Source organism: Balaenoptera acutorostrata, chromosome 16 (genome assembly GCF_949987535.1).
Source record: "Balaenoptera acutorostrata chromosome 16, mBalAcu1.1, whole genome shotgun sequence".
Taxonomy (NCBI): domain Eukaryota; kingdom Metazoa; phylum Chordata; class Mammalia; order Artiodactyla; family Balaenopteridae; genus Balaenoptera; species Balaenoptera acutorostrata.
The window spans coordinates 62,741,959-62,754,849 of record NC_080079.1 but is presented as its reverse complement, the minus strand read 5'-3'; the positions used below and the strand labels follow the sequence as shown (position 1 = coordinate 62,754,849).

Here is a 12,891-nt window from a genome sequence, read left to right as displayed (position 1 = left end):
CTAGCATTGTGAAATCCTAAGCACTATGAAAGATAAAAGCAAGTATATTAAGTGCTCCTGAGGGCTGGGATTTTCTGTCTTTGCTGACTGCTTTATCCCAGTACTTGGAACAGTGGCTGATCAATAAATACCTAAAAAAAAATTGAATGAGTAAGATACAATCCCTTCCTTGAAGAGTCACAATTTAGTAAGAAAGACATATGCATATAATAATATTACAAGGAAGGATACAATGAGTTCAATAAGAGGGTGGTGTGGGAGTTTTTAGAGTGGAGAAATCAGTTCCCAATTACACTTATTTTTCTTGCATAATTACTCAGTTCTTTTCTTTCAGTTCTCACTTTATTCATGCCAGTTCAGACCCTTACCTCATTATGCCCACAGTATTACAATGATAGGATTATCACTGCTCCCAAAGAAAGCTTTTTGCATTTCTGCTTCTACACATTTGGTTACACAGGCTCCTTATCTAAAATATGCTTCACCTTGTAGAAGCCTGCCCTGAACAAAATGAACCACTGACTGAAAAAGAAAGAGATAAGTCAGGAAAAAGGAAAATTTAAAAACAAATCTAATTTGAAACCTCACAGATACTCAAGAAGATACCAGTCACAAAGGTAGAACATGTTTCTATGATAAGAGAACAGAAAACAAGAAAGAGTTGTAGACAATTAAAACTATGATTGCCTATCTCCCCCCTATTTCTTAATATACTGTCAAAAGATTAGGAAAAGGTTATCTCTCAGGACCACTGCCAAAAAGACAACAGGATGGAAAACAGAAAATAGAAGAGAGAATTATAGAGAAACAGAGACTCAATACAAGATCCTATGTCATACAAGACCTTTTCTCATTCAGAAATAGATAAGAAATAATCCAAAAAGTATTACCAGAAAATTTCTCAGAGCTGAAGAGTGACACAAATTAAAAGAACTTATTTAAGCAAAATGAACAAAACCTACTTGTAATCCAGTTGTATGCTTGTAAAATTTCAGAATACCAAGAACAAGAAAATCCTAAGAGTTCCCAGAAAAAAACCTTCCTAGTCCTTTAAAAAGAAATGAGAATTAGTCTAGGATCAGATATCTCATGAGTAAAACTTGGTACATCAACTAAGGGAAATATATGCTTACTAATTAGAGCAACACTGTCCAACAGAAATATAATGTGAGCAATAAATGTAAGCCACATGTATAATTAAAATTTTTCTAGAGGCTTCCCTGGTGGCGCAGTGGTTTAGAATCCGCCTGCCGATGCAGGGGACATGGGTTGGATCCCTGGTCCGGGAAGATCCCACATGCCGCAGAGCAACTAAGTCCGTGTGCCACAACGACTGAGCCTGCGCTCTACAGCCCGTGAGCCACAACTACTGAGCCCACGTGCCGCAACTACTGAAGCCCACACGCCTAGAGCCTGTGCTCCACAACGAGAGAAGCCACCACAATGAGAAGCCCGCTCACTGCAACGAAGAGTAGCCCCCGCTCACCGCAACTAGAGAAAGCCCACGCTCAGCAACGAAGACCTAACAGAGCCAAAAATAAATTAAAAAAATAAATAAATTTACTAAAAAAAAAAATTTCAAACAGCTACTTTTAAGAAAGCAAATAGAATGTATAACTGATTCACTTTGTTATAAAGCAGAAACTGACACACCATTGTAAAGCAATTATACTCTAATAAAGATGTTAAAAAAAGACATCGGGGGCAAGATGGCGGAAGAGTAAGACACGGAGATCACCTTCCTTCCCACAAATACATTAGAAATACATCTACACGTGGAACTGCTCCTACAGAACACCCACTGAACGCTGGCAGAAGACGTCAGACCTCCCAAAAGGCAAGAAACTCCCCACGTACTTGGTGTGGATGAAAGGCTCTTGGTGCTCCAGCCAGGCATCAGGGCCGTGCCTCTAAGGTGGGAAAGCCAACTTCAGGACACTGGTCCACAAGAGACCTCTCAGCTCCACGTAATACCAAACGGCAAAAATCTCTCAGAGATCTCCATCTCAACATCAAGACCCAGCTTCACTCAATGACCAGCAAGCTACAGTGCTGGACACCCTATGCCAAACAACTAGCAAGACAGGAACACAGCCCCATCCATTAGCAGAGAGGTTGCCTAAAATCATAATAAGGCCACAGACACCCCAAAACACACCACCAGACGTGGACATGCCCACCAGAAAGACAAGATCCAGCCTCATCCACCAGAACACAGGCACTAGTCCCCTCCACCAGGAAGCCTACACAACCCACTGAACCAACCTTAGCCTCTGGGGACAGATACCAAACACAATGGGAACTACGAACCTGCAGCCTGTGAAAAGGAGACCCCAAACACAGTAAGATAAGCAAAATGAGAAGACAGAAAAACACACAGCAGATGAAGGAGCAGGGTCAAAACACACCAGACCTAACAAATGAGAGGAAATAGGCAGTCTACCTGAAAAAGAATTCAGAATAATGATAGTAAAGATGATCCAAAATCTTGGAAATAGAATAGACAAAATGCAAGAAACATTTAACAAGGATGTAGAAGAACTAAAGAGGAACCAAGCAACGATGAAAAACACAATAAATGAAATTAAAAATACTCTAGATAGGATCAATAGCAGAATAAATGAGGCAGAAGAACGGATAAGTGACCTGGAAGATAAAATAGTGGAAATAACTACTGCAGAGCAGAATAAAGAAAAAAGAATGAAAAGAACTGAGGACAGTCTCAAAGACCTCTGGGACAACATTAAACACACCAACATTCGAATTATAGGGGTCCCAGAAGAAGAAGAGAAAAAGAAAGGGACTGAGAAAATATTTGAAGAGATTATAGTTGAAAACTTCCCTAATATGGGAAAGGAAATAGTTAATCAAGTCCTGGAAGCACAGAGAGTCCCATACAGGATAAACCCAAGGAGAAACACACCAAGACACATATTAATCAAACTATCAAAAATTAAATATAAAGAAAACATATTAAAAGCAGCAAGGGAAAACCAACAAATAACACACAAGGGAATCCCCATAAGGTTAACAGCTGATCTTTCAGCAGAAACTCTGCAAGCCAGAAGGGAGTGGCAGGATATACTTAAAGTGATGAAGGAGAAAAACGTACAACCAAGATTACTCTATCCAGCAAGGATCTCATTCAGATTTGATGGAGAAATTAAAACCTTTACAGACAGACAAAAGCTGAGAGAGTTCAGCACCACCAAACCAGCTTTACAACAAATGCTAAAGGAACCTCTTTAGGCAAGAAACACAAGAGAAGGAAAACACCTACAATAACAAACCCAAAACATTTAAGAAAATGGGAATAGAAACATACATATCGATAATTACCTTAAATGTAAATGGATTAAATGCTCCCACCAAAAGACACAAACTGGCTGAATGGATACAAAAACAAGACCCATATATATGCTGTCTACAACAGACCCACTTCAGACCTAGAGATACATACAGACTGAAAGTGAGGGGATGGAAAAAGATATTCCATGCAAATGGCAATCAAAAGAAAGCTGGAGTAGCAATTCTCATATCAGACAAAAGAGACTTTAAAATAAAGACTATTACAAGAGACAAAGAAGGACACTATATAATGATCAAGGGATCAATCCAAGAGGAAGGTATAACAATTGTAAATATTTATGCACCCAACATAGGAGCACCTCAATACATAAGGCAAATACTAACAGCCATAAAAGGGGAAATTGACAGTAACACAATCATAGTAGGGGACTTGAACACCCCACTTTCACCAACGGACAGATCATCCAAAATGAAAATAAATAAGGAAACACAAGCTTTAAATGATACATTAAACAAGATGGACTTAATTGGTATTTATAGGACATTCCACCCAAAAACAACAGAATACACATTTTTCTTAAGTGCTCATGGATCATTCTCCAGGATAGATCATATCTTGGGTCACAAATCAAGCCTTGGTAAATTTAAGAAAATTGAAATCGTATCAGGTATCTTTTCCGACCACAACGCTATGAGACTAGATATCAATTACAGGAAAAGATCTGTAAAAAATACAAACACATGGAGGCTACACAATACACTACTTAATAACGAAGTGATCACTGAAGAAATCAAAGGGGAAATCAAAAAATACCTAGAAACAAATGACAATGGAGACACGATGACCCAAAACCTACGGGATGCAGCAAAAGCAGTTCTAAGAGGGAAGTTTATAGCAATAGAAGCCTACCTCAAGAAACAGGAAACATCTCGAATAAACAACCTAACCTTGCACCTAAAGCAATTAGAGAAAGAAGAACAAAAAACCCCCAAAGCTAGCAGAAGGAAAGAAATCATAAAGATCAGATCAGAAATAAATGAAAAAGAAATGAAGGAGACAATAGCAAAGATCAATAAAAAAGCTGGTTCTTTGAGAAGATAAACAAAATTGATAAACCATTAGCCAGACTCATCAAGAGAAAAAGGGAGAAGACTCAAATCAATAGAATTAGAAATGAAAAAGGAGAAGTAACCACTGACACTGCAGAAATACAAACGATCATGAGAGATTACTACAAGCAACTCTATGCCAATAAAATGGACAACCTGGAAGAAATGGACAGATTCTTAGAAATGCACAACCTGCCGAGACTGAACCAGGAAGAAATAGAAAATATGAACAGACCAATCACAAGCACTGAAATTGAAACTGTGATTAAAAATCTTCCAACAAACAAAAGCCCAGGACCAGATGGCTTCACAGGCGAATTCTATCAAACATTTAGAGAAGAGCTAACACCTATCCTTCTCAAACTCTTCCAAAATATTGCAGCGGGAGGAACACTCCCCAACTCATTCTACGAGGCCACCATCACCCTGATACCAAAACCAGACAAAGATGTCACAAAGAAAGAAAACTACAGGCCAATATCACTGATGAACAGAGATGCAAAAATCCTCAAGAAAATACTAGCAAACAGAATCCAACAGCACATTAAAAGGATCATATACCATGATCAAGTGGGGTTTATTCCAGGAATGCAAGGATTCTTCAATATACGCAAATCAATCAATGTGATACATCATATTAACAAATTGAAGGAGAAAAACCATATGATCATCTCAATAGATGCAGAGAAAGCTTTCGACAAAATTCAACACCCATTTATGATAAAAGCCCTGCAGAAAGTAGGCATAGAGGGAACTTTCCTCAACATAATAAAGGCCATATATGACAAACCCACAGCCAACATTGTCCTCAATGGTGAAAAACTGAAACCATTTCCACTAAGATCAGGAACAAGACAAGGTTGCCCACTCTCACCACTATTATTCAACATAGTTTTGGAAGTGTTAGCCACAGCTAAATCAGAGAAGAAAAAGAAATAAAAGGAATACAAATCGGAAAAGAAGAAGTAAAGCTGTCACTGTTTGCAGATGACATGATACTATACATAGAGAATCCTAAAGATGCTACCAGAAAACTACTAGAGCTAACCAATGAATTTGGTAAAGTAGCAGGATACAAAATTAATGCACAGAAATCTCTTGCACTCCTATACACTAATGATTAAAAATCTGAAAGTGAAATTAAGAAAACACTCCCGTTTACCATTGCAACAAAAAGAATAAAATATCTAGGAATAAACCTACCTAAGGAGACAAAAGACCTGTATGCAGAAAATTATAAGACACTGATGAAAGAAATTAAAGATGATACAAATAGATGGAGAGATATACCATGTTTTTGGATTGGAAGAATCAACATTGTAAAAATGACTTTACTACCCAAAGCAATCTACAGATTCAATGCAATCTCTATCAAACTACCACTGGCATTTTTCACAGAACTAGAACAAAAAATTTCACAATTTGTAGGGAAACACAAAAGACCCTGAATAGCCAAAGCAATCTTGAGAACGAAAAACGGAGCTGGAGGAATCAGGCTCCCTGACTTCAGACTATATTACAAAGCTACAGTAATCAAGACAGTTTGGTACTGGCACAAAAACAGAAACATATATCAATGGAACAGGATAGAAAGCCCAGAGACAAACCCACGCACATATGGTCACCTTATCTTTGATAAAGGAGGCAAGCATATACAGTGGAGAAAAGACAGCCTCTTCAATAAGTGGTGCTGGGAAAATTGGACAGGTACATGTAAAAGTATGAAATTAGAACACTCCCTGACACCATGCACAAAAATAAACTCAAAATGGATTAAAGACCTAAGTGTAAGGCCAGACACTATCAAACTCTTAGAGGAAAACATAGGGATAACACTCTAAGACATAAATCACAGCAAGATCCTTTTTGGCCCAGCTCCTAGAGAAATGGAAATAAAAACAGAAATAAACAAATGGGACCTAATGAAACTTAAACGCTTTTGCACAGCAAAGGAAACCATAAACAAGACCAAAAGACAACCCTCAGAATGGGAGAAAATATTTGCAAATGAAGCAACTGACAAAGGATTAATCTCCAAGATTTACAAGCAGCTCATGCAGCTCAATAACAAAAAAACAAACAACCCAATCCAAAAATGGGCAGAAGACCTAAATAGACATTTCTCCAAATAAGATATACAGATTGCCAACAGACACATGAAAGAATGCTCAACATCATTAATCATTAGAGAAATGCAAATCAAAACTACAATGAGATATCATCTCACACCGGTCAGAATTGCCATCATCAAAAAATCTAGAAACAATAAATGCTGGAGAGGGTGTGGAGAAAAGGGAACACTCTTGCACTGTTGGTAGGAATGTAAGTTGATACAGCCACTATGGAGAACAGTATGGAGGTTCCTTAAAATACTAAAAATAGAACTACCATATGACCCAGCAATCCCACTACTGGGCATATACCCTGAGAAAACCATAATTCAAAAAGAGTCATGTACCAAAATGTTCATTGCAGCTCTATTTACAATAGACAGGACATGGAAGCAACCTAAGTGTCCATCATCGGATGAATGGATAAAGAAGATGTGGCACATATATACAATGGAATATTACTCAGCCATAAAAAGAAATGAAATGGAGGTATTTGTAGTGAGGTGGATGGAGTTAGAGTCTGTCATACAGAGTGAAGTAAGTCAGAAAGAGAAAAACAAATACAGTATGCTAACACATATATATGGAATCTAAGGAAAAAAAAAAAAAGGTCATGAAGAACCTAGTGGCAAGACGGGAATAAAGACACAGACCTACTAGAGAATGGACTTGAGGATATGGGGAGGGGGAGGGGTAAGATGTGACAGGGTGAGCGAGTGGCATGGACATATATACACTACCAAATGTAAAACAGATAGCTAGTGGGAAGCAGCCGCATAGCACAGGGAGATCAGCTCAGTGCTTTGTGACCACCTAGAGGGGTGGGATAGGGAGGGTGGGAGGGAGGGAGACGCAAGAGGGAAGAGATATGGGAACATATGTATATGTATAACTGATTCACTTTGTTATAAAGCAGAAACTAACACACCATTGTAAAGCAATTATACTCCAATAAAGATGTTTAAAAAAAAAAGATGTTTAAAAAAAAGCAAATAGAAACAGGTAAAATTAATTTTAATAATATATTTTATTTAAATGAATATATCCAAAATAGCATCATTTCAACATGTAATCAATATAAAACTTGAGATATTTCACATTATTTTTTACACTAAGTTTTCAAAATCTGGTGTGTATTTTACAATTATAGCACATCTCAGTTCAGACTAGCTACATTACAAGTTATTATCGTAATATCCAAAAGAAGTCAAAAGTTAAAAAATATTAAAGTGATTGCTTCTGTGACATAACTGGGAGGGTGGAGAAATTGGAACAGATCTGTGTTTTTCATTAAGTGCTCTTCACTATAGTTTGGAAAATATTTTACCATGTGCATCTGCCAAATAAAGGAGGGGCATGTAAGGACAGCCTGGCATGTAGTGAGAATTCCTTCATTTAAAAGCAAATACAGGAACTTCCCTGGTGGTCCAGTGGTTAAGACTCCATGCTCCCAATGCAGGAGGCCAAGGTTCGATTCCTGGTTGGGGAACTAAGATACCACATACCGCAACTAAGCCTGTGCGCTGCAACTACTGAGCTCGTGTACTCTAGAGCCCGCGTGCCACAAGGAAGACCCAGAGCAGCCTAAATAAATAAATAGAAGCAAATACAGACATAAAGTAGGCCAAGAGATTCATAGTTTCAAGTTGGAAGAAATGATTATTTCATCTTGTTATATTTAGATTTCTTTACCTGTCAAATGAAGCAGATGGTTGGATTAGATCAATTCTTAACATGGTTGGGGATGGAGTATGGAAAGTGGATGGCTGAAAGAATTCATGCTATCCTTACTCACTACTCCTCTTGAGATTCTAATAGGCCAAATTATTGGGGGGGAGGGAGAGTATGGAGAAGGAAAGGAAAAAACACAGCATGTGTAGTTTGAAAATATAATCAAATGACTACCCTTCCATTTCTCCACCCTCATTCTTTGGGTCCCAGCTTAGAAACACTGGATGTTATGCTGTTTTCCCTAGGGTGCTTTCTATGAATCTCAGGCTTCTCTTCAAAGAACTCTCACAGTCATTTAATGCTAACACTATCTCCCCCTTTTCATTAATGAGAAAGCTGATGCTCAAAAGGATTAAACGATTGTTTCTGATTTTAAGTCTAACAATCTTTTTAAATGGTGGCAGTTGCCTGTCTTTTTGAATCCATGGCAAAAATAATGTAAACATGCAGAAATACTATAAGAATAGTCTCAGTTTAAGCTTCAGAGTGAATATCTAAAAGGAGGCTTATTTTAAAGATGATAGCTACTCATTTTGCCAAAAGACAAAAGTGAAACAATCAAATATGTCATTCTGATATCTATAAATTAGAGCTTAGGTAAATGGAAACTCTATACAATTTTACTTAAGAAGTCCCAGCTATCTCTCAAAAATTTAGAGATTCATTTTTTCAGTTTAATACTAGAATTTCTCCTAAAAAATGTACCAAAGAATATCCTAAAATTTTATTAAAATAATTATATTTTCAGCTTATGTAAGTCAGCAAAAGTACAGTTCACGTTCATCAGGTATGAGAGATAAATTTTTTTTAATTGAACTGCTGAAAACCAAAAACAAAGAAAAAAATCTTTGAAGCAGCCAGTTTAAAGTGCTGAAAGAAAAGAACTTCAACCCAGAATTCTTTATTTAGTGAAAATATTCTTCAAGAATGAAGACAAAATAAAAATGTTCTCAGATGACGGAAAACCTAGAGAATTCATCACCATCAGAACTGCTCTAACAGATGTTCTGTCCTTCAAGGGGGAAGAAAATGATACCAGAGGAAAGTATGGAACTTAAGGAATAAATAAAGAGCAACAGAAGTAGCTAATATCTAGATATATATATAACAGACTATTTTGATGGTTGAAGTAAAAACTTAAAACAATGTCTGGCAGAGTTTTCAACATATGTAGATGTAATACATATGACACTACACCATAAACTGGGGAGAAATCTTTATAGTGGTTAGATACCTATATTCCCCTTGAAGTGGTAAAATTATAAATTCTCAGCAAACTGTGAAAAGTTAACTATGTATATTATAATCCCAATAGCAACCATTAAATTAAAGATACGCAAAGAAATATCATCAAACCCCCCTGCCAAAATCAATTAAAATGAAATATTAAAAAATCTTCAAATAATCTGAAAAGAAGGCAGGGAAGGGGTAAAAGAAGAACATAAAAAAGGGAAAACAAATAATAAAATGGTAGACCTAAATTTAAACATATCAACAGTTACATTAAATATAAATCATCTAAACACATTAATTAAAAGGTAGAAACTGTCACATTGGATAAAAAACAAGATCCAACTATATGTTGTCCATAAGAAACCCATTTTATTTTATTTTATTTTTTAAAGAATTTCACTTTTTATTTATTTATTTATTTATTTATTTAGGCTGTGTTGGGTCTTCGTTTCTGTGCGAGGGCTTTCTCTAGTTGAGGCAAGTGGGGGCCACTCTTCATCGCGGTGCGTGGGCCTCTCACTATCGCGGCCTCTCTTATTGTGGAGCACACGCTCCAGACGTGCAGGCTCAGTAGTTGTGGCTCACGGGCTTAGTTGCTCCGCGGCACGTGGGATCTTCCCAGACCAGGGCTTGAACCCGTGTCCCCTGCATTGGCAGGCAGATTCTCAACCACTGCGCCACCAGGGAAGCCCTGAAACCCATTTTAAATACAATGATATAGGTAGGCTAAAAGTAACACGATGGAAAAAGATACATCATGAAAAATGATTCAAAAGAAAGACTGAGTGGCTACATAAATATCAAACTATGTGGACTTTAGAGCAAAAAAAAATATTAGCAAGGATAAAGAGGGTCAATTATATAATGATAAGAGGGTCAATTCACCATGAAGCTAGAATAATCCTAAGCGTGTATTCACCTAATAAGAGTTTCAAAATATTTGAAGCAAAAACTGATAGAATGGAAAAGATAAATAGACAAATCCACAAATAAAGTCAGCGATCGACACCCTTCTCTCAATAATTGACAGAGAAGGGAAACAGATAATCAGTAAGGATATGGAAGGCAGAAAGATGGGCTGCCTGGGACTTGCCTGGGAAAAAGTGGGAAGGCAGGATTACAAACGGGTATGAAACCATTCTAGAGGGTGATGAATACGTTCATTATATTGATTGTGCTTATGGTTTCACTAGCATATACATGCGATTAGTATATCAAAACTCATCAAACACTTTAAATATATGCTGATATTCTATGTTAATTATACCTTAATAAATCAGTAAAAAGAAACAGACAGTACAAACAACCAAGGAGAAGAATGGTATGTTTGAGAATACTGATAGCTTCTGTATATTAAAAATTATCAGAAACAAAATAAAAAGATGGGCCACAGACTAGGAATAAATATCTGCAATATATATGGCAGACTCCAATAGAGAATACACATAATACTTTTACTAATCAAAAAGAAATCAAATAGAAAAGTGAGTAGAGAAGATAAATAGGCAATTCATACACATGGCAATGTGAACAGCCAATAAACATTTGGAGATAAGCCTTACTAGTTACTAATGAAATGCAAAACAAAACCAGATACAATAATTTCCATCAGATTGCTAAAAATTTAAGTCTGATAATACCATGTCTTGGCAGGAATGCAAAGGAGGAAACTCATACATTCCTGGAGAAAAAATAAATTATTTTATCCACTCTGGGAATCAATTTGGCAATGTTTAGCAAATTTGAAGAGGGTATCCTACGGGCCAGCAAGTCCAACTTCCAGGTATATATTTTGAAAATAACTTTTTGTAAATATGCACCAGGAGACATACAGAAGAATGTTCACTTCAGTATGGTTTACAACAGAAAAAACACTGGCATATTAGATTTTTGTTCTCAAATCTTCACCTTCTCCTCCTTGACCTCTCTGGAAAATCCCTTAACTTTGGGCTTAGCCATGTGATTTGCTTTGGCCAATGGGATACTGGCAATTATGACATGACTAGATCCTTAAAATGGACTTCTGACGTTGGCTTGCTTTCTTGCACCTCTGCCAACAGTATGAGAGGATAATATCCCAGATAGCCCTTTCGTCTAAAAAGGATGAGAAACATATAGAACAAACTAACAAATCTGACAAAACCATCAAGCAGAGATGACCTAGCCTAGATTAGCCAGCCCCTAGCCTATCTAAGCAAGGCCAGCTGAGATCAACAGAGCACACCCTTTGTGACCTGAAGATGCATGAGGTAAATAAATGCTTGTGTTTTATGCCACTGACATTTTATATGGCTGTTTGTTATACAGCAATAGCTGACTGACAAAATTGGAAATGTTCATCTACGTGAACATGGGTAAATTAAATACTGGCATATTTATACAAGTTTAAACAACTGATATACACACCCATATAGCAGTGAAAATAAGAGAACAACATCTACTTGTGTCAACAAACACACACATATAAACATAATATTTAACATATAAAAAAAGCATGGGAAATGTAGCAGCTCGAAAAGGCTAAGTTCTGCTACAGTAACAGCTTTAAAATCTCAGTGGCTTACAACAAGGAAGGTTTATATAGTGCTCATGCTACCTATCTATCATACTGGCTACAGCTCTGCTTCACATGGTATTGAATCTGGGATCCAGGCTGACAGGGCAGCAACCTCTATTTGGAACATGGCAGAGGTAAAAGAGAACACAGCAAACCACAAACTGACTATTAAAGCTTTTGCTTGAACATAATGTATATAATTTCTGCTCACATTTCATTGGTCAGAGGAAATCACATGGTTAGGTCCAAACTCAATGCTAGGAGATGAATAAAATCATTCCCTAGGGAAGGACAATGGATATACATGAATGTTATAGTCTTCATCAAGAATGATAAACACCAGGGACTTCCCTGGTGGCACAGTGGTTAAGAATCCACCTGCCAGTGCAGAGGACATGGGTTCGAGCCCTGGTCCAGGAAGATCCCACATGCCAGGGAGCAACTAAGCCCGTGCACCACAACTACTGAGCCTACGCTCTAGAGCCCATGAGCCACAACTACTGAAGCCCCCGTGCCACAACTACTGAAGCCCATGTGGCTAGAGCCTGTGCTCCGCAACAAGAGAAGCCTGAGCACCACAATGAAAAGTAGCCCCCGCTCACTGCAACTAGAGAAAGCCCACACAGAGCAACGAAGACCCGATGTAGCCAAAAATAAAAATAAATAAATAAATAAAAAAGAATGATAAACACCAAATTAAGGACAGTGGTGTCAGGAACCAGGGGCAGAGACCCTTATTTCTTACTATAAGAAACCCTTGTTTCTTATTATTCCACAAGAAGTCAGCAAATATTTTTCTGTAAAAGGCCAGATAGTAAATATCTTAGGCTTTGTGGGCCA

The 12,891-nt window shown here is 37.4% G+C and overlaps 1 protein-coding gene across 3 annotated transcripts in view; it reads right to left on the bottom strand.

Annotated features, from left to right (window-relative positions):
* Window positions 1-12,891, bottom strand: part of MICU1 (mitochondrial calcium uptake 1) — a 224,013-nt gene that overhangs the window by 143,074 nt on the left and 68,048 nt on the right. The gene's annotated exons all lie outside the window — the stretch shown is intronic.